The sequence below is a fragment of the Candoia aspera genome, chromosome 1, assembly GCF_035149785.1.
Source record: "Candoia aspera isolate rCanAsp1 chromosome 1, rCanAsp1.hap2, whole genome shotgun sequence".
Taxonomy (NCBI): Eukaryota; Metazoa; Chordata; class Lepidosauria; order Squamata; family Boidae; genus Candoia; species Candoia aspera.
The window spans coordinates 266565878-266586365 of NC_086153.1; the positions used below are offsets into that span (position 1 = coordinate 266565878).

The 20488-nt window shown below is 40.3% G+C and overlaps 1 protein-coding gene across 1 annotated transcript in view; it reads right to left on the minus strand.

The window, feature by feature from the left end:
* LRRC4C (leucine rich repeat containing 4C) overlaps positions 1–20488 on the minus strand; it is a 143240-nt gene that overhangs the window by 74319 nt on the left and 48433 nt on the right. The window contains exon 2 of the mRNA XM_063289628.1: positions 19315–19487. The gene's annotated coding sequence lies outside the window, so the exon portion shown is untranslated. The remainder of the gene's footprint in view (positions 1–19314; positions 19488–20488) is intronic.

Genomic DNA, 20488 nt, shown 5'->3' on the forward strand with positions numbered 1-20488 from the left:
TGTGACTTCTGCCTTCAAGTAATATGGGAAACTGCTAACTGCAAAATATAACCTCATATAAAACTACACACACAAATTCCCAAAGCAGGAAATTTCTGCAAGAATTTCTTCACATCTATTAAGTAAATATTAGTCAAATTCATAGCAAATATCTATAGAAATATGACTTTATAAAGGTAATTGCTATAGATTGGGAGGGGACAAAGAATCTGAAAGTCAGTGGTAAATGAGATTAAATATAAAAATGAGATAGTTCTGTTGTATTTCTAGTTTTTATTTCCTTAATTGTAAGAGGCTGTGAGGGAATTTTCTTGTTTATAAAATTACACTTCTGGCTCAGATGCCAGCACTAAAAAAGCAAAACTGAACTAAATATTCCACTGGTGCTAACAGACTGTTTGATTTTTAAGAAATGGGGATGCATTTTTGGTAAGCAAAGGGCCAGAGGAAGATTGACTCAGTCTATCTACTGTTCCCATACCATTACAAAAGTTAAAATTAAAAGTAGGGCAGAAGAGTATAAATTTTAGCAATTGTCCAGACACCTAGCCATTTTTTAATATGCTTAAATGCAAATGTTTATCAACCCCATCATTTTTTTCTTTCTCCAAGAAGCACACTTGTTTCACAAAAATCCCTAACTGTATTCATTGGGCGTAAGATCGAATTGAGCAATTGGTGTTGTGAGCCTGAAGGAGAGTAAGGCTTTTCTGTATTTTGCACTTGTTGTTGTGAACTCTGTTCAGAGTTAGCTGACATTTTGAGAAACCCCACTGTCCAGACTGATCCACATCAAACTGAAACCTCATTTATAAGAAGCCAAGTGGATCCACAATTGTTCTTCTTGCTCTAAAAGTACAGCTTAAACCTTTCAGCTCTGGATATTTGGTAAACTGTATGGCTTAATAAAGACCAATTAATAAAATGAATTCGGTGGGTCTCAGCAAAGTTGTTTGTAGCTTTCTACCAACAGCACATATCCAGTCTTTCAATTACTTTTGACAGCCACTGTTTTCCTAGAAACTCAGACACAGAATAGCAGGGACAGCAGAAAGTAAAATAGTTCATTGGCACTGAAGATTTAATTAGGACTCTTAAGCCCGTTGATCTAGGAAATTCAAGCTTATTTAAAAGATGTAAGTTAAGTATTTAAACATAGACAGAAAATTGTTTCAAAGGTCAAATAGATTTACACAATCTACTTGCTTGAATTTCTTAAGACAAAAGCAGTAACATTTTTCTTTAGCCATTTAAAAGGTTTCTATCAAATGACAAAAATTTGAAGAAAAAAAGTAATAAAATGCTCCCTAATATTTAAAAAACAACAACCTGAATGTGTCATAATATTGACTGTATTATTCTGAAGTTTTAAGATCCTACCACTCAATTTTGTTTGTGTGACCTAATATTTACTGTGAACTAAAATTCACATTAAACAAGATGACTTTTGCTCCTCTTATCCATGCACTGATTTTCCCCATTTGCACCATCCTAGTCTGACCTTTCCCTTTATTTAAAATGAAACAAATGAAAGGATTTCAGTTTGTTCCTCCCACTGCCAGCTTTTCTTTCCTTTTTTAAAAAGCCCTTAACTCTAGTTGTTGTGGTGGCAAGTTGTGAAGAAGTCTCAAAACACATGAATCATTGTTTCAGTATTTCCTGGCTGATCCTTAGCCAAGAGACCCTGCCACATTTTTCCATCTACCAAACTTTTTCAGGATGACCATGCCACCAAGTGAAATTCAGGAAGGGCACAAATATGTTCTAGGCAATGTGACATCAGTCCAGAGCTTTCTTCATAGAAGTTAAAGTGGGGTAGAGAAATGCTTCCACATGTGTTCCTCTTGCCTCTCCTTCAGTTTAAAATGAATTTGCTTCAGAAATTCTGTCAAAGAAGAAGATTATGTTGGAGAAGTTCTTCTGGTTAGAGTGTAATGTTCTTGCCCTTTCCTAGTTACGGAGCAGGATGCATGACTGCTTGTCTTTCATTGCATAATCATATATCCAGCAGCCTGAAGCCTCTTGTGTTTCCCCACATTTAACTCTCAAGAGAAGACATCACAGGGGAAGCCTTGTATTTGGGCTTTTTCAGCAATGATGTTAATAGGAAGTCTTGCCACTGAAAAATTGCTGGAGAAATTCTTCTCTTGGAGAAATGAAGTGGAAGTATCCCTCCTGATTTCTCTGCTCAAAAATTTGGTAGACAGTTCTGAAATGCCATTTGTGCCCAGCTTAGTAGAAACTGACCTGTGCATAAAAAATGCAGGCAGGCAGGCAAGAAGGAAGGAAGGGATGCTAAAGCAGCTGCCACTAATATGGCACTACAGTTCGGTATCTGGAGATGCAACCCTGATTTATCCTGCAACCAAGTCTGTTGTAGATAATTCCCAATCACTTGATTACTTCTGTGACTAGAGAAACTGTAACATAAATTTAATCTAACCACAGAAATAGGTACTGCAGTCATTTGCAGTACCGCAGTCATGGAAAAAAGAGAGAGAGAATCCTTCAAATGTCAGTTCTAAAGCTTGTTCTATATGTTAATTATTACTCAATTATTCTGAAGTGTTACTTAAAAGTTGTCATGGTTATTTCAAGGAGACTTCCTTCCAAGCAATATACTTAGAAGTGCTTGAATAAATTTGAGGATCAATTAAATTTCAGCCTTCTTGATTTGGGCATAGTTTATTCTGTACTGATGTATTTTATTTTACAGAATTTTGTTAGAAAAAGTGCTATGTATTGAACAAATGTACTTAAATATTTAATATATATGCTGATACTCTTGCAATAAAAATACAGAAACCAATAAACAGTATCAAATTAAGATAGCAGCACTGATGTATTGCAAAGGGAACAAATAAAACTGAACAGTTACAAAGAAAAAGTATGCTTTATAGAAAATACTTATTTTGTTTCACTTCATGTTTTTTTGGAAGACTGTTTAACATGGTAGTTGTTTTGGGCTCTTTTGTATAAATAAAACATTATTTGTTTTGTTACTTTTGAGAAAGAAATTAGAACTTTCTGTCTTAAATGTAGAAAGTATTTAATGAAACTAAGGATTTAAAGCACCATTTACCTCAAATTCAGTTTCTGCTGAATGGGATAACATTGATCTCTGGACAGAAGATATGTCACCAATTATTTTGCCATCAGAACCTACTCAGTTTCAAAGTCAGAGAATTATTTTGTGCATTCCTGTAGATTGGTTCTCCAAGCTGATGGCCATCTGTATATTTTGAGGTAGTAATTTCTATACTTCATGCACTGTGTACAGTTAAATACATTTTGCCATTTGTTTGCCATTATTTGTTTGTTTTCAAGAAAAAGCAGTTTGCAACTGACACTTTGAGATCACTACAGTTAAACATTTCTTTATAATCATGCCTCTTCCATCCCTCCACCCATCAATTACTTATTTCCCAGATTATTTTTAGTTCTTACAGCCTAAGGATTCAAATAAAGAGCTAGAAGAAATTTTATCAATCATATCCATAACTGATGTTTGCTCATCTTGACTACTTGGGACTTGATAAAACCCTGGCTGAACTGAAGGAGAGAACTGCTGGCAGGGTAAGCTGCTACGTATAAACAGGCAGCAAACCCCACATTCATTCACACTGAAGATGTTACCTAGTTGGGTAATGAAACGTCTGCAAGCAAACAACCCAGCTCAGAGAGCACCAAGCACTCAGCTGAGGCAGAGAATGTGGGCTCTAGTTATCCAAAATGAAAGCCAAAGTCTCCCATTCCTTATATAGGACAATTGTTCCTCCTCCCTGGACTGCCCTTAGATATAACATCTTATATGCTCCACATAAGAAACTTACTTTGGCCCAAATTGGGGCACTGTTAGGGCAACAACTGGCAGATATACAGTGTAAGCCTCCCATATGAAAGCCAAACTTATTTTTGTTCAGACTTGGAGGTAGAATTCATCTCACATAAATTTTGATTGATTGTTCATCTTGACAAAATAATTGTTTAAGAAGGACTATCTGTGTGTCTCCAAGCAATTGTTCCCCTCCCACCACCAGACCTCCCCAGCACTTAGGAATGATCCAACTTGTCCTTTGATGAAAAGTCTCATGAGAACACTACCTTAGTCGGAACTCCAGACCATCTAGTCTAATCAGTATTATCAATATATGCTGGCAGTAGCTCTCCAGGACTTCAGTCTAGAGGTTTTCCAAAAATCTTCTACAGAACCCAGGAAATGGAAGGGCTAAATGTGAAACCACTCATATGAAAATATTTATTTATTTATTTATTATTCAAATTTTGTTACCACCCATCTCCCCCCAAAAACATGTGCTTCACTCTGTTCCCCAGCTATACCATTTATACTAAGGATAGGACCTTAGGACATGGAGTAGGAAGGCCTTTTGCCACATGCTTCAGTACTGATTCAAACTAGGTCCATTAGGACTACCTTTTGCTTTGCTAAAATATGGACTATTGAAAGAAACTGTAATGATAAGGACAAGGGGTACCATCTGCCTTGGGATCAGAGCATGCCCTAGGGTAGTTCCTGTTCATTTACTTTAGAGTAAAACAAAAGGAGGAGGAAGATATAGCCACTGGTATTTTTAAAAAAGTAATGTGTAGATTGGTGTTCAGGTTCTCAGACTCCTATATTACAAGCCTGAGAACATAATTGATTTTTAAAAAAGTACAGAAAATGCACATTAAAATTCAGGGCAATACCTTAACTTCAGGTAGAACAATAAAAGTGTAACTGCATTTTACTGTATTCCATAGATACAGTTCTGTGTCCAATATTCCCCTGTTACTTTTGCCTCATGAACTATCTTGGAGAAATGCCACATTATTGTAATTATCAATCCTTCAATTTTAACCACAACTGGCAGAGTGGACTATTCATTAAGAGGTGATAATGACAGCTCCAGATGGAAAGACAGTCACTCACTTGCTAAAATCATACTAGCTGTAGAGCACAAATATGGAAATTAATCTCACAGGGACACAAAAAACTACTTTGAGGGATAAGTAAGTGCAGACCTTTCAACAATTTGAATTTTACCATTCCCCACATTTACTGGTATGATTAATTGGTTCTGGAGTTCAATAGCATGTAGAGGATCACACACAGCCTATTCCTGTTATAGCTCAACAACAGAGATTTTTTTTTTTTAAGAAAAGTGTTTATTAGCGAACTAAACAAGCCAAGAATATATATCATCTCTGTCAGAAGGTAATTCCATAGGTTATCATCAAAAGAATCTTGACTTGAGCAGTCAACTCTAAAAAAAAAAAAATCAAAGCAAGTCACCATGATCACAGTTTGTGGCAATGCAATCTACATGTTAATGTTCATTTCTCTTTTCTCTGTTTTCTTCAGCTCTACATGATATTTTGTGAAACTGAGTTTCCAGAACTGCACACAATACTTTAAATGTGGTTTTTGTTTTTAGTAGCATCATTACATTGTATTATTTTCATACTTTCTCCTAATGATTCCCAATACCAAATTTATGTTTTCCAATGAGACTGCACACTAAGCTGATTCTTTCAGTGAGCTTTCTTGTATGAACTCAACATCTCTTTCCTGGATAGTGCAACCAATTTGCACCCCATCAGGATGTTTATGAAGTTGGTCTTTTTGTCCCAATATGGCTCGTTTGGCACAGGATGGTAGTGATTAGATTTGGCTCCCTTCTTATATCTCTTAGCCCCATGGAAACTGAAGAGAAATGAAACCAAGAGCTCCCAGTTCCTGAAAGAATGTACTTCATTGGTGGATCTCTATATTGCCCGCTATGCTCTTTTTTTCCCCATTTTATTTATTTATTTATTTTCTATCCCGCCTTTATTATTTTTATAAATAACTCAAGGTGCCGAACATACCTAGTACTCCTCCCTCCTATTTTCCCCACAACAACAACCCTGTGAGGTGAGTTGGGCTGAGGGAGAGCGACTGGCCAAGGTCACCCAGCCGGCTTTCCTGCCTAAGGCGGGACTAGAACTCTCATATCATGCCTGATTGGCTATTGGGCTGAAGGAGAGTAACTGGCCAAGGTCACCCAGCCGGCTTTCAGGCCTAAGGCGGGACTGGAACTCACGGACTTATACCAACTTTCTCTGCTAAGATTTTTGCTGCCCAGGCAGTAGCTTCTACTGTTTCTCAAACTCCTATATTACCCCATTTTAGGACAGATTAAAAGACTTCTGCTACATATATGAAGAAGTCAACTGTCAGATTATTTTATGTTACTGAATGCCTTACATCGTGTACATTCCTTTTTAAAAAATGTAGATCCTTAATTCATATGAATGGGACCTGCAACATGTAGGAAGCAGTCCCAGGGGCCACAACACAGTGAAACAATAGTCTAGAGAAGCCAGATATGGAGTAGCTCTATTTCTCCAGGGAGCCCAAATGCAAAAGTGGAGTCTCTGATGCTAGGATGGTTACATTTTATTACTTCAAGGAAGTCCATTAAGGTCTACCTATCATCTAAATTTAGAAGCTGCCCAGTTCATATGATTCTGGATGTTGGAGGAGGAGGAGAAGGAGGAGGGTATATCCAGAAAAACAAAACAAAAGCAAAAATCAACCGATGGGGGTTCCACAGCCACCCCATGCCCAAGTCTGGCAGAACAGCCAGGTCCTCAGAGACCTTTGGAATTTCATCAGGATAAGTGCCATCCAGATCTCTGGGAGAATGATGTTCCAGGGGGCAGGCACTGCCACAGAGAAGGCATGCTTCTTAGTCCCAATAGATGATATTGTTAAGTCAAAGGTATTTGGAGTGTGCCCATCCTGTCCAATCTTACTGGATGGGTAGAAACTACTGGGATAGGTAGTCCCTCAAATAACCAGGCCTTAGGCTATGAAGGGCTTTATAAGTAATAACCAGCACCTTGCATTGTACTCACAAGCAAACTGGTAGCCAGTGCAGCTCACACAGCAGCAATATCCCATGGGCATACCATAGCATGCCCATCACTGCCTGCACCACTGCTTTCTGAACCAGGTGTAGCTTCTGAGTAGTATTCAAGGGCAGCCCCATGTACAGCGCACTGCAATAGTCCATTTGTGGAGTGACTAGGGCATGAGTGACTGTTTGAAGGGTCTCCCAATCTAGGAACGGGTACCACTAGATCTATGCAAAGATAATCATTCTTAACTTCTGGACTGTATTACATGGCATCAATTCCTAAGGTCTGGAGTGATGGTTAGTTTATAAGTAATGGATGTAGATAATATTAGATAGGAGGTTTTGCTCTATGGAAATGCACCTGACAATACCAGTAGAAGCAGCAGCAACAAATTTGTTGAATAAAATCTGAAGCCATCTTGAGTAAGATGTACTATTAGGTAAAACATATAAGAATATGTAAGTTCAACCTGACACACATACACATATATACAGTACATACAAAAAAATACCCATACCCACTATCCCATTTATTTATTTATTTATTTATTTAATTTTATTTATTTATCTAATTTATCCCTGCCCATCTCCTCCCATTGGAGGCCTCTGAGCGGTTTACAACAAGTGATTAAAACCATCAGAATAATACAAAAAAAAAATACTATAAAATACTACAAATAAAAATAAAGAATAAAGAACAAAAATTCAAGCGATGAAACATCTAAAACAGTCCAAGTGTGGGAGGAATGGTTTATAACAAGTGGTCTATAAACAACATTTATAACCTCCAATTCCCCCAGGAGAGAATGGGTCAGCATATACGAGGCGTGGGGTGGGGGATATGTCAAACTTAGAAAACACCCTCCTTACCAATCACATCCAATATCTCCCGCTTGCAACAGAAGACAAGAGAGTAAGCAGTGACTCCAGTTAACCCACATGTCACCAATTTTGTTTCAAAGCTTTGCCTGCTTTCTGCTTCTTTGGCCACTGCTGCTTAGCAACCTCAACAGAGCTTTCTTAGTCTATATGTATTCTAGAGGGATTTCATTCCTACCACAACCTCTCTCCTTTTAGAAAGCCAATAACAGATTTGGGTTTTCTGCTGTTGCTTTTGTACAAGAAGAAAGACGTGTCTGTTCTTCATTTTTTAACATCAGACCCTGTGTATCTCACTGCCCCTCTTTCAAAAAAGAAAAATCCAACAGTGCATGGCCAATAGCAATAGCCAATACCTTCTGTTTGCTGGGGATTTGAAAGAGTTGGCACCCCCATTAATTTTTGGTCCCCCTATTAGGATAATATTCAAACTTTCCATCCCACTTATGGCTCGCCACTGCCACATCTGGAAATGGACTTGCCCTTTTTAGGGTTTTTTATTTGAGCTGAGGGCTTTTCATTATCTTGGAATATCTTGTGCTTTGTTACTGCTTCCAAGTCGTCATGCAGTTCCTGAGTAATAGGCATTGGGGAGAGGGAATGAGGGAGAGGGGGAGAGATTATGCCGCATCACTGACTCACCAGCAGATCCTGCATCATGCGCAAGGTGTAAAGAGAAAAGCCTAGAGCTTTCTTTTCATTCTGCCTTTTCATCAAAAGGGACTGTCCTTTGGGAAATGGGGAGGAGATTCTTGTGGTAAAGATAAATACAGATTGAAACAAGAGGAACAGCTCTTGCCACACAGACAGGGAAGGTTAGGATGATACCATCTGGCAAAAACAGAGAAGGAAGTGTGGGGAAAACAGTCAAGACCTTCACAATGCTGGCTTCTCTAGCTTCCCACCCTTCTCCTCCCCCCCAGGATTTTCCCCTGCAACCTTTAACAGGGAGATACCAAGTTTTTACAGCAGTGTGAAGCATGGCTATTAACAGAGTGCAGCAATTGCCTTACCTCATTAGATAGGGGTGAAGGGAAGGCATTCTGAAGGCAGAAAAACACACTCCTGTCCTCTACACGAGGCCACACAATGAGACTAAAACATGGGATCACACTGAGAAATGTGGAAGAATCCTGCCTTCTGGAAGGTTGGGTGGGAATGCCATTAATTTACTTATGAAGGCCAATTGTAAGTGTTAGTCACAATGCAACAGTTAATTAGAAAATAAATTTTGAAGTGTTAACTGATTTACAGAGTTTTCCCCTTTCAGATAAATGTATGAGCTGTTGTACAAGCCAGTTTGCATTTAAAAGGCATATATTTTATATCTAGTCTAACATAATGCTTCTGAACATATGAAAAGCTATGTACACATGCAGAAGATGGTTCAGATTTTTCATTCAGATGCTTTTCTTAAGGGGTTTCACTGTGTCGGGGAGAAAATGCATTTTCTTGAAATCAAGATACTAAATGTCAGTGCATAGATACTAGCAGGGTCAGGTCTGGATGGGAGATTCCTTAGGCATTATGAAGGCTGTAGGCTAGACTAGTCTAGAGGTGACGGACTCATCCCTGGGGGAACTGGGGGTGTTGACAACCGACAGGAAGCTCTGGCATGGGCTGGTCCATGAAGTCATGAAGAGTCAGAAGTGACTAAATGAATAAACAACAAAGGCTAGACTAGGATGTGAAAAAAAAATCTAAAAGGAAGGCAATGACAAATCACTTCCAAATTGTTGACTAGAAAGCTACATGGCTGTGTCCTTGAAGTTACCAGGAATTAAGCTTCACTTAGAGACTTTGCTCTTTTATTTTTGTTCAGATATTCAAAGCAACATAAAATTGAAGAAAGCAGGAGTCACACTAGATCATTATGAGGCATTGGGAAAGAGGGGCAGAGTATATATTACACTGTTGCTATACGTAGAAATTGAAAGAGTAACTGGTGAAGGAACAGGACATGATTCTCTGGAAATAATTTCTACTTTGGAGATTGGTTTCTAAATAATAGGAACTGATGGTTCCACTTTACCCTTCTGTGGTCAGACTCTACCTTGAGGAAGATTTCAGAGAAACTGGAACAGGTTCAGATAAGAGCAGTGGAGATAAACAGAGGATTAGAAATTAAACTCTAGAAAGACAGATGGAAGGATTTGGGCTTGCTTGGCCTTGAGAAGAAAAGACCGTAGGAGGATATGATAGCATTCATCAAAAAAATACAAGATGCCACAAAGAAGGTTGTAATCATCTCAGAGTGGAGGACATGGATTAATGGATGTAAATTAAGGGAAGGAGATTCTGATTAAACGAGAAACATTAGGAAAAGCGGAATCAATTACCCAGGGAAGTGGTGGGCTCCCTTTCACAGGATATGTTCAAGCAGAGATTATTCAGCCATCTTTCATCTTTTAATTTAATTTAGATTCCTGCACTGATGGCCTAAATAACTATTTCCATCTCTATGATTCTATGGTACAGAAGTTAAACTGAACATCGCTCAGTGATCTGCATGTATGGTGATGGAGGAATCTAGGAGAGATTTTCCCATGCAAACAAGACAAGTGAGAATTAAAGATGGCCAGAAAGTAGATGTATAAGTAATATTTAACAGCAAAATGGAAATAGAAATCAATGAAATTAGTATATTACTGCTCCAAAGTTTCAGTAATACTTAGTTCAGAAATTTATAGATGCTGGAGAAAACATATTACAGTAGCAAGAGTAACTGCTTTATAAAGTTACCTTAGCACTGTAAGAAAAAAAATATGGAAAAAATATCTGAAGAACTCAGCTCATTTAGGAGGACCATGTTTTTTTTTAAAGAATAGAAAATATTCACTTGCAAACTAGGAACAGTCAGAAAATAGTGATAACAAAGTCCTTATATATATTTTACAGAGAAGATATTGCACAGACATACCATATCACACATAAATATTTTATACATACAAGTATAGGGGGCATTTCTCCCTCTCTTTCTTTCAAGCTATTGAGGACAATTCATGACACTCCTTCATTGACAAACTATCCAAGGTTTCATCTATAAATGAACTCTGACATCTCTGTGTGCTTTCCTCCTTACTAGTAACAGTAGGTAATCATGGTTTGGTGGAAGGTCTCCCAGTTAGCTTTGGCAGGGCCGCAACTGGGGGGGGGGCAAGCAGGGTATGTGCCCCAGGTGCTATGCAGGGGGTGCCAAAACGAGCACTGGGGGGATGCCAAAATGGGCACAGAATCCATGTTTGCCCCAGGTGACAAAGACCCTAGTTGTGGGCCTGAGCTTTGGCTTATGGAAGGACCCTGATATAATGTTGAGAAAATGCAAATCAATTACTATCATTCTGCAGCTTAGGTGATACAATGTGCAGTTGCTCAGAGGGCCTGTTGTTAGATGGGATGGTAAAAGAAATTTACCTTTTAACTGTAAATTTAGCTTTAATGGGATAAAATTCACAAGGGAAGAAGAAAACAACAACGCACTACCCTTCTTGGACATCCTCATCAGTAGAGGAAATGATGGCATTCTAGAAACACAAGTCTACTGGAAACTACCCACACCAACCAAGTACTCCATTACCAAAGCAACAACCCAACCTCCCACAAGAGGAGCTGGGTAAGAACATTATTCAGACGAGCACAAACACACTGCAGCAACCCAGAACACCAGAAAATGGAAATGGACCACCTACACAACACCTTCCAACAAAATGGATACCCGCTCAACTTTATCAAAAAGTGCCTGACCACCCAACCCACTACAACCCAACCAACAGAAGCCATTAAAAGGATAACACTGCCATATATCAGAAACATCTCAGAAACTACCAACAGACTGTTACAGCCACATGGCATCACCATAGCACATAAACCAACTAAAACTCTTCAAAACATATTAAGTAACCCAAAAGACCCAGTAGCCCAAGAAAAAAAAAAAAACAGGAGTCATCTACAACATACAGTGCAAAGACTGTAGCAGCCACTATGTAGGACAGACAGGCAGAAGACTAGCAGAGCGCACCCATGAACACCAACTAGCAGTCAGAAGACATGATGAGAACTCCTTAATCTCACAACACATGGACAGACTCAACCATAGTTTCAACTGGGAAACTGGGAGCATCCTAAACCAAGCCAAATCCAAAAATGCTAGAGAATTCCTGGAAGCCTGGCACTCAGACAAAGCAGCCATCAACAGACACATAGAGGTAAACAACATTTACATACCATTCAAAAGAGACAATAGAAAAGCCAAAAGACCAGTACACTCCCTTGCCAGCAATGAACAGCCAGATATGCCAAAATCAACACTAGGATCAACACCAGATGAACAACCAAACAGCACAATACACCTGAATCAAGGAACTATTAACTCAATCAATCAACCAAGCAGCAAACAACAGCCCAATCAAGGAACTCCCAAGGAGAGAACAACACCTCCACCAACACAAGCAGGACAAGCCATGGTATATAAACAGAGACCAAGGTCCTCTCCCTGTTTGCACTGAAGATGTTGCCTAGTCTGGCAATGAAATGTCTGCAAGAAAACAACAAGGCTCAGAGAGCACCAAGGACTCCACAGTTCAACCCTGAGCTAAAAATAATTCCTTACATTTCTCTCTGCCCTTGTGAAAGAAATGGGAGAGAAGAAACAGTTGCTTAGCCCTGAGAAAGTTGAAAGTATGAGAAAGAGACTCAAAAGAGCCTCCTCCCCATCCCCCGATCTTGTGGTTCTTAAAAAGGGGCAGCAAAGATTTTGGACAGGCTTCCAAGATTCTGTTAATAGGCTCTATAATGGTAAAGCAGCATTCCTGGAATCTCTGCTGCATCTGTTTCTTGACCTGGCCTACCTCAAAGGGCTGACAGGACATTAGCTCAGTTAACTAATTGAATCTATACTTTAGTATGCAGGGCCGGGGACTGTTACTTTATCTTCTTATTAAAATGGGACCTAATCCCACTATGTCATTCATAGCTTTATGAAAAATCTACAATAATAAATGCACTGCAAAAAATTTAAGGAGAAAAACACTAGCTATGATAAAAACTATAGCCTTGTACCATGGAGTTCAACTGAAATACATTTATTAGCACACACAAACACATCTCCACCCATTGTTTAATATGTGGAATGCTCACCCATTGCCAGACTGGGATATCCATGGGATAATCCCAAACCTTACACCTCTACAGGTTCACCCATTGCATAGAACAATGTTTCTCAGACTTGGCAACTTTAAGATATGTGGACTTCAACTCCCTGAATTCTCGGAGTTGAAGTCCACATATCTGGCTGGGTGGTTCCTGGAGTTAAACTCCACATATCTTAAAGTTGCTAAGGTTCAGAAACACTGCCATAGACAGAGATATCCATGGGATAATCTCATACTGAAACATGAAATCTCTATTAGGAAGGGTAGCAATGAAGGATCTGTGCTTCTTCATGACTTTAATTCCCCGAGTCCAAGAAGTGAACTAAATTCCAAAGTGCAGGTTATAAAGGAACCTTCTTTTCTTTTCATGAAGGAATTATTTATAATGGTTGTATTTATGATTTTATTGAAATTTTAATTGCTTTTATTGTGAACCACCCAGGGTCCCCCATGTGGGGGAGATGGGCGGTGATAAAAATTGGATAAATAAATTTATTTGTTTGTTTGTTTGTTTGTTTGTCATATTTTTATTACTGCCCATCTCCTCCACTCGGGGGACCGTGGGTGGTTCACAATAAAACAGTATAAAATTCAATAAAATCAGAATAATATCAATAACATACATATAAAATATAATAAAATCCAAGTTATGGCAGATCTAATTCCACCCAAAGGGAACCGGACCGGTTCCAGCAGGACTAGGGAACCAACCAACCCCAAGAGTGGCTCTTCCTCTCCCCACTCCAGGCATGGTAACAAAACCAGGTCTTCAGCCATTTCCTGAAGTACAGGAGGGAGGGGACTAACCTCACTTCTGGGGGAAGGATGTTCCAAAGGGCAGGAGCTGCTGCAGAGAAGCCCCACCTCCTGGACCTCACCAGATGGAGTTCTCGTGCAGATGGGGTCTGCAGCATGCCCCCTCTACATGACCGGGTGGGAGGGGTTGATGTAACGGGGATGAGACGGTCCCTCAGGTAACCTGGCCCCATGCCATGTAGGGCTTTAAAGGTGATAACCAACACCTTGAAATGGACCCAGAAGCAAACTGGCACCCAATGCAGCTCGTGGAGCAAGGGAGTAATATGTGCTGATTTTGAGGCACCAAAAACTGCCTGCGCGGCTGCATTTTGGACCAGCTGTAGCTTCTGGATACTCTTCAAGGGTAGCCCTATGTACAGTGCATTACAATAGTCTATATGGGAGATGACCAGGGCATGAGTGACCATTTGAAGGGCCTTTCGCTCCAGAAAGGGGCGTAACTGGCGCACAACACGAAGTTGAGCAAAGGCCCTTCTGACCATGACTGCCACCTGCTCTTTGAGCAGGAGTCATGAGTCCAAGAGGACCCCCAAGTTACCCACTGGATGTATCTGGGGGAGTGCAACCCCATCCAGAACTAAAGATGGCAAATTCCTAGGAGCTGAGGGGCCATTAACCCATAGCCACTCCATCTTACCAGGGTTCAGCTGAAGCCTGTTGTTCCCCATCCAGACCCCAACAGCCCCCAGGTACCTAGAAAGGGCAGTCACAGCATCACTTACTTTCCCTGGGATGGAGATGTATAGTTGAGTATCATCAGCATATTGATCATACCTCATCCCGTGGAGATGGATGATCTCACCCAGCAGTTTCATATAGATGTTAAAAAGGAGAGGGGAGAGCACCGATCCCGGCAGCAACCCACAAAGGAGGGGTTGTGGGGCCAATCTCTCCTCCCCTATTAAGACCAACTGGGACCGGCCCTGGAGGAAGGAGGTGAACCAGCGCAACACTACGCCACCCACCCCCAACTCCCTGAGCCAACCCAAAAGGATACCATGGTCGATGGTATCGAAAGCCACTGAGAGGTCCAGGAGAGCGAGGACGGATGCACTGCCTCCATCCTGCTCCTGCCAGAGATCATCCATAAGTACGACCAATGCTGTTCTGTCCCATATCTGGGCCTGAAACCTGACTGAAAGGGGTCTAGATAATCTGCTTCCTCCAGGATCCTCTGGAGCTGCAGTGCCACCATCTTCTCAACCACCTTCCCCATAAAAGGGAAGTGGGAGACTGGATGAAAATTATCCAGCACGGTAGGGGCCAGTGATGGTTTCTTGATGAGGGGGTGCACCAGCGCCTCCTTAAAGGCCGTTGGAAACACCCCCTCCCACAAGGATGTATTTACCATCAACTGGACCCAACCACACGTCATCTCCTGAGCTGTCTTCACCAGCCAGGAGGAGCATGGGTCTAATTGACAGGTGGTGGCATTTACAGTCCAGAGGATCTTGTCCACTTCCTCAGATCCAATGGGATCAAACTGTTCCCAGATAACTGGGTAAGTACATTCCCTAGGCATCTCCCCAGACCCCGTTTCATGCTTGGAGTCCAACTGAGAGCAAATCCGAGCTATTTTATCCTGCAGATGCTCCAAAAACTCCTCAGCACGGCCCTGTAGATGATTTTCTGGGACCCCTTTCCCTTTCCCTAAATTAATATGTTGTTCAATCCTCAAGCACAGACAAGACTTCAATTCATATATTATAATGTAAGTCTCCCATCAAAAAGTGATGGGGATTTTGATTGTAAGGAAAGAGTAAGAGAGACATCTTTGTTTTATGCTGGCCCTTGCAGGGTCTCAACTCCAGCGGAAGGTAATAAGTTAAGCTTTGATGGTGCAGAAGACATCTCAGACCTGAAGCACTGTTTCTCAAGAAACCTGTCATGGAGATTGCTGAGCAAGAAGTGAGGGGCCCTCTCCAGGGCGAAAAGCACACACACAGTATTGAATCTCTTTCCCTCCTAAACAAGAGGAGCAAGAAAGAACCGCCTTAGCCTTCTGGGTTTTCTGGTTGGGTTTGCTGGTGCCTTTTTAGCTTAGCAGGATTCTGCCTAGTAGGGTAGAACAATAGACACTAGAGCTACAATCCTTGATCTCAGTGTGGTTCTTCACTCTATAAGCTGATAAACCTGTGCCCTTTTGATAGTAACCAAGCATGTGGTGACTAGATTAAACCTGATGAAAGGAAAATAACTATGCAGGTCAGCAGTTAAAAAAAAAAAAATCCACATTCTAGAGCAAAAAGAAACACTTAAAGATTTGTGGACTGTTCATCCATAAATAGGTACTGTTGAATAGGAATCCAGAGTCCACTGAGATGCCTTTGTACAGGACTTCGAGTGCCTAGGAATCAGCAGCACTGCAGTCAAGCTATTAATCCTAGCACAAGGCAGTCCATGGTTTTTCCCATGTGTATTTACAAACCCTGCATTTCCAGCTCCAGGGTGGAAGGCAAGTTTGGCTAACTATTCCTAGAGGCAGTATAGAGTAGTAGTAGGAAGGCTATGGTATACCATATATTGTTGAATGACAGTTTCCAACAACTCTCACTTTTGGCCATGCTTCCTAGTTGTAATTCAGCCACAGGTTGCCTACCCCAAGCAAAGAATGTGGGGGTGTGGAGGAAATTGGTCATGTGACTGACTGACTGACTGACTGACTGACTGACTGACTGATTGCTATCAAGTTGTTGTTGACTCTTAGGCATAGCAATAGTCAGGTATGGAGGGTGGCATAGTTCTGCATGATGGCACTGCATGATTTATGAATATTATAATAATGCCAGTTTAAAATCTGGACCCTGTTTTTCTTTGCTCTTGTAAGATTGTAATAATTGAAAGATGTAGCTATTCACAATGGATCAACTCCTTGATACCTACATAATACATTATTTATTTATTTATTTTTATCCCACCTCTATTATTTTATAAATAACTCAAGGTGGGGAACATACCTAATACTCCTTTCTCCTCCTATTTTCCTCACAACAACCCTGTGAAGTAGGTTGGGCTGAGAGGCAGCGACTGGCCCAAGGTCACCCAGCTGGCTTTCATGCCTAAGGCGGGACTAGAACTCACAGTCTCCTGGTTTCTAGCCCATTGCCTTAGCCACTAGACCAAACTGGCTCTCTAAACTTGAATAATCCAGGCTTCCATTCCCCACTTGCTAAATCATTCTTCTAAACAAACATATATCCAGTTATACAGTATATACATGAATCCACAACCGAGGCTGATTTCACCAGGGCTAAACAAGTACTCTAGCAATCACCTAAAATATACCAGATCAGATCATCCAAGTTAGTGATTGATCATTTCAAATTTTATCCTTGTAAATTATTTCTAATCCATTAGAAACCTCTATTGACTGAACTTGTTTTCTCTGAAAAACTGTAAAAATCAGGTTCTTGCCCTGCAAAAATCCTTAAAAGTTATAGCTCATAATAACTGTTAGTTCAGTTTTAGTTTGCAGAATCAATGTTCTTTATTTTAAATTTAAATACCTGCTAAACATGTGTGGCTCCTTTTTGCTGGATCCTTTAATAAATGCACTGATTGGAAATCTGAGTCAATTTATCCTTCTGCATAGCCTGGGGAGTATTCCTACTCATGAGCCAGACTGCTGATTATACACACTTAGCTAGGTCTCAGGAAGACAAAAGGAAAGCTCAGGAAAAGGAGATTTCTTTATAGATATAACCCTTAGAGTTGAATTCTTTTGTATTATGAGGTTATTAATTGACCAAAATCAAAGAAGAGGTGGTAACATTGGCTTCCTCCCAAATATATGACAAAGTAGATATGGAAGTCTGTTCTTCCTCACAGGGTTGATAGTGCAGACACACTGCTGATGCAAATACACTGGTGATGCAAACACATGCAAATACTCACTTTTTTCACTCCTAATATGTTTGTACAACATAATGAGATTTTCTAGTGAAGGAGGGACCAAAAACAAGGAGCACTGAGGGCAATATAAGGGGATGCTTTAGATGAAGACCTTCCATCTACCCCAGCATTACCGATATTGCCTTATCAGTAATTTTTCAGCATGCAGACAGAATTCTTTCCTCAATTCCTCATGGAGATGCTGAGATCAACTCAGGATCTTTTGCATAAAAATGTGTACTATGGTGCTCCCCACTTTGGCAGTATATGAGCAATATTAGTTTATAACTTTAGGCCTATTATCAATGACACTAATCTGGGGAAGAATGAGATAAAGGAGCATGTAAATATTACAACAGAAAAAGCTAGATTCTGTAAGAGACCATTAACCAAATCTGTCAGCATTCTCTATAGATTTCTGTCCCCTGGTAATGTGCATTCCATGCCAGGCATCTGCTTCAGATAAAAGCCATCTCATACACACACACACACTCACACTCACACACATACACTTGTGTGTGTGTGTGCGCGCACACATGTGCGTTTGTGTGTGTGTAATCTTTCAGTTTTATTTTGAAGATTTTTAAACCATATTTCATTCAGGGTAAAGGTTTCCCTTGACATGAAGTCCAGTCGTGTCCGACTCTAGGGGGCGGTGCTCATCTCCGTTTCAAAGCCAAAGAGCCAGCGTTTGTCCGTAGACACTTCCGTGGTCATGTGGCCAGCATGACTAAACGGAACGCTGTTACCTGCCTGCCGAAGCAGTACCTATTAATCTACTCACATTGGCATGTTTTTGAACTGCTAGGTTGGCAGGAGCTGGGACTAGCAACGGGAGCTCACCCCATCACGTGTATTCGAACCGTCGACCTTCCGATCAGCAAGCTCGGCATTAGTTTGGTAATTATTCTATGATATTGGTAGATACAGATTAGAAGGGGAATAACAGTTTGCTGTTGATATGGTTTTCTTGTCTGCTTTCCAGGAAGAATTCAAGAAACAGAGATCACACTGAAATCCATAAAGATGCAGATGTTGAAATTACTGCCACCAGAATGGATGATTCAGGAGGAGGAAATAGCATCAATTGCAGAGGTTGTCTATTTCTCATTTCTTAACAACTTCATTTCAAAGTCCATCTCAGAGCTTTGTGTCAGACCCACAGGATGTTGATTCCAAGCTGTGATGATCCTTGTATTGTTATTCCTGCCAGCCTTATATTTAGGTTGCTGAACAGTCACACCACTAAGGATTGGCTTCCTATGAAGCAAAATATAACACTTGCTTCAACCGCTTGTTCAGTTTCAGAATATGTCATATTCTAGTCAAAACAGGGCTCATTAGTGCTTGCTTCCAAATAAACCTGAGTATGTTTTAGCTATAAGACTACACTGAACTTAGGGTTTGTTTGTGTGTGTGTGTGTGTGTATGTGTGTGTGATCTCTTTAGAACATGTTGACCTTAATGCCAAAGTCCCACTAAATTAGAGTGATCAGCTTTTATGCCTACAGGTTCTTGTTTCTCCCTCCTCTAGAGTATGAACAAATGATTCATATGTGATTATATAACTTCATTACCACACATGCATGATAAATTTTGGTCACTATATTTTTGTACAGCAATTACACAATGGATTTCATAGAAATTGCTAGAGCAGGCAAACAACTTACCAGAATACTTAGTCCATCTTCTGCCTTTCTTAATTCCTGGCCCATAAAGCAGGTACTCTAGAAGTAACTCTCCTTGCTTGAGTCACACACCCAAAGGACTTCTCTTTTGGGGCTAGCAAGATTGAAGCCAACCCCCTTGTGTCAAACTGCCAGTCTTTCTTCATAGTCTTAATCTGTTTAAAACAGGAAGAGAATATTGAGTTCAATATCATGTACAAAATAATGTTCAGTGCCAGTACAAGTATTTGTAAAGACTGAATTATGGCTGTATTTGATCAAGGAAGGAGAAAGTGGATAATGGAATACTACAAGTCATAAAAGCAAAACTGGCTTGTATTAAATGAAATCAGCATTATTTTAACCTTCAGTAATATTAGGATGCACAATTAATAGGGGGACATTAACCATATTCTACTAGGCATCTCTTGCCTTGTCTATGAAAATCAAAACCACATGGATCCAAAATCAAACACATAGAAAGGAAACTGTGGAGTCCTTGGTGCTCTCTGAAACATGGACCTCATCGACCTCTGCCTCACTACCTACTTTAAGTTTGATGGACAAATATACCAACAAATCAAAGGAACACCCATGGGATCACCTATGTCAGGACTCATAGCAGAGATTGTAATGCAGTGTCTAGAAAGGATAGCATTCCCACGTATACAACCCAAAGTATGGATCTGGTATGTAGATGACACCTTTGTCATAATAAAAAAGGAACAACTGGAGGAAACATACGAAACCATCAACAACATCTTCAGTGGAATAAAATACACAAGGGAAGAAGAAAACAACAACACACTACCCTTCTTGGACATCCTCATTAGTAGAGGAAATGATGGCATTCTAGAAACACAAGTCTACTGGAAACTACCCACACCAACCAAGTGCTCCATTATCAAAGCAACAACCCAACCTCCCACAAGAAGAGCTGTGTAAGAACGTTATTCAGACGAGTAAAAACACTGCAGCAACCCAGAACAGAAAAAGGAAACAGACTGCCTATACAATATTTTCCGACAAAATGGATACCCGCTCAACTTTATCAAAAAGTGCCTGACCACCCAACCCACTACAACCCAACCAACAGAAGTGACGAAAAGGATAACACTACCATATATCAGAAACATCTCAGAAACTACCAACAGACTGTTACAACCACATGGCATCA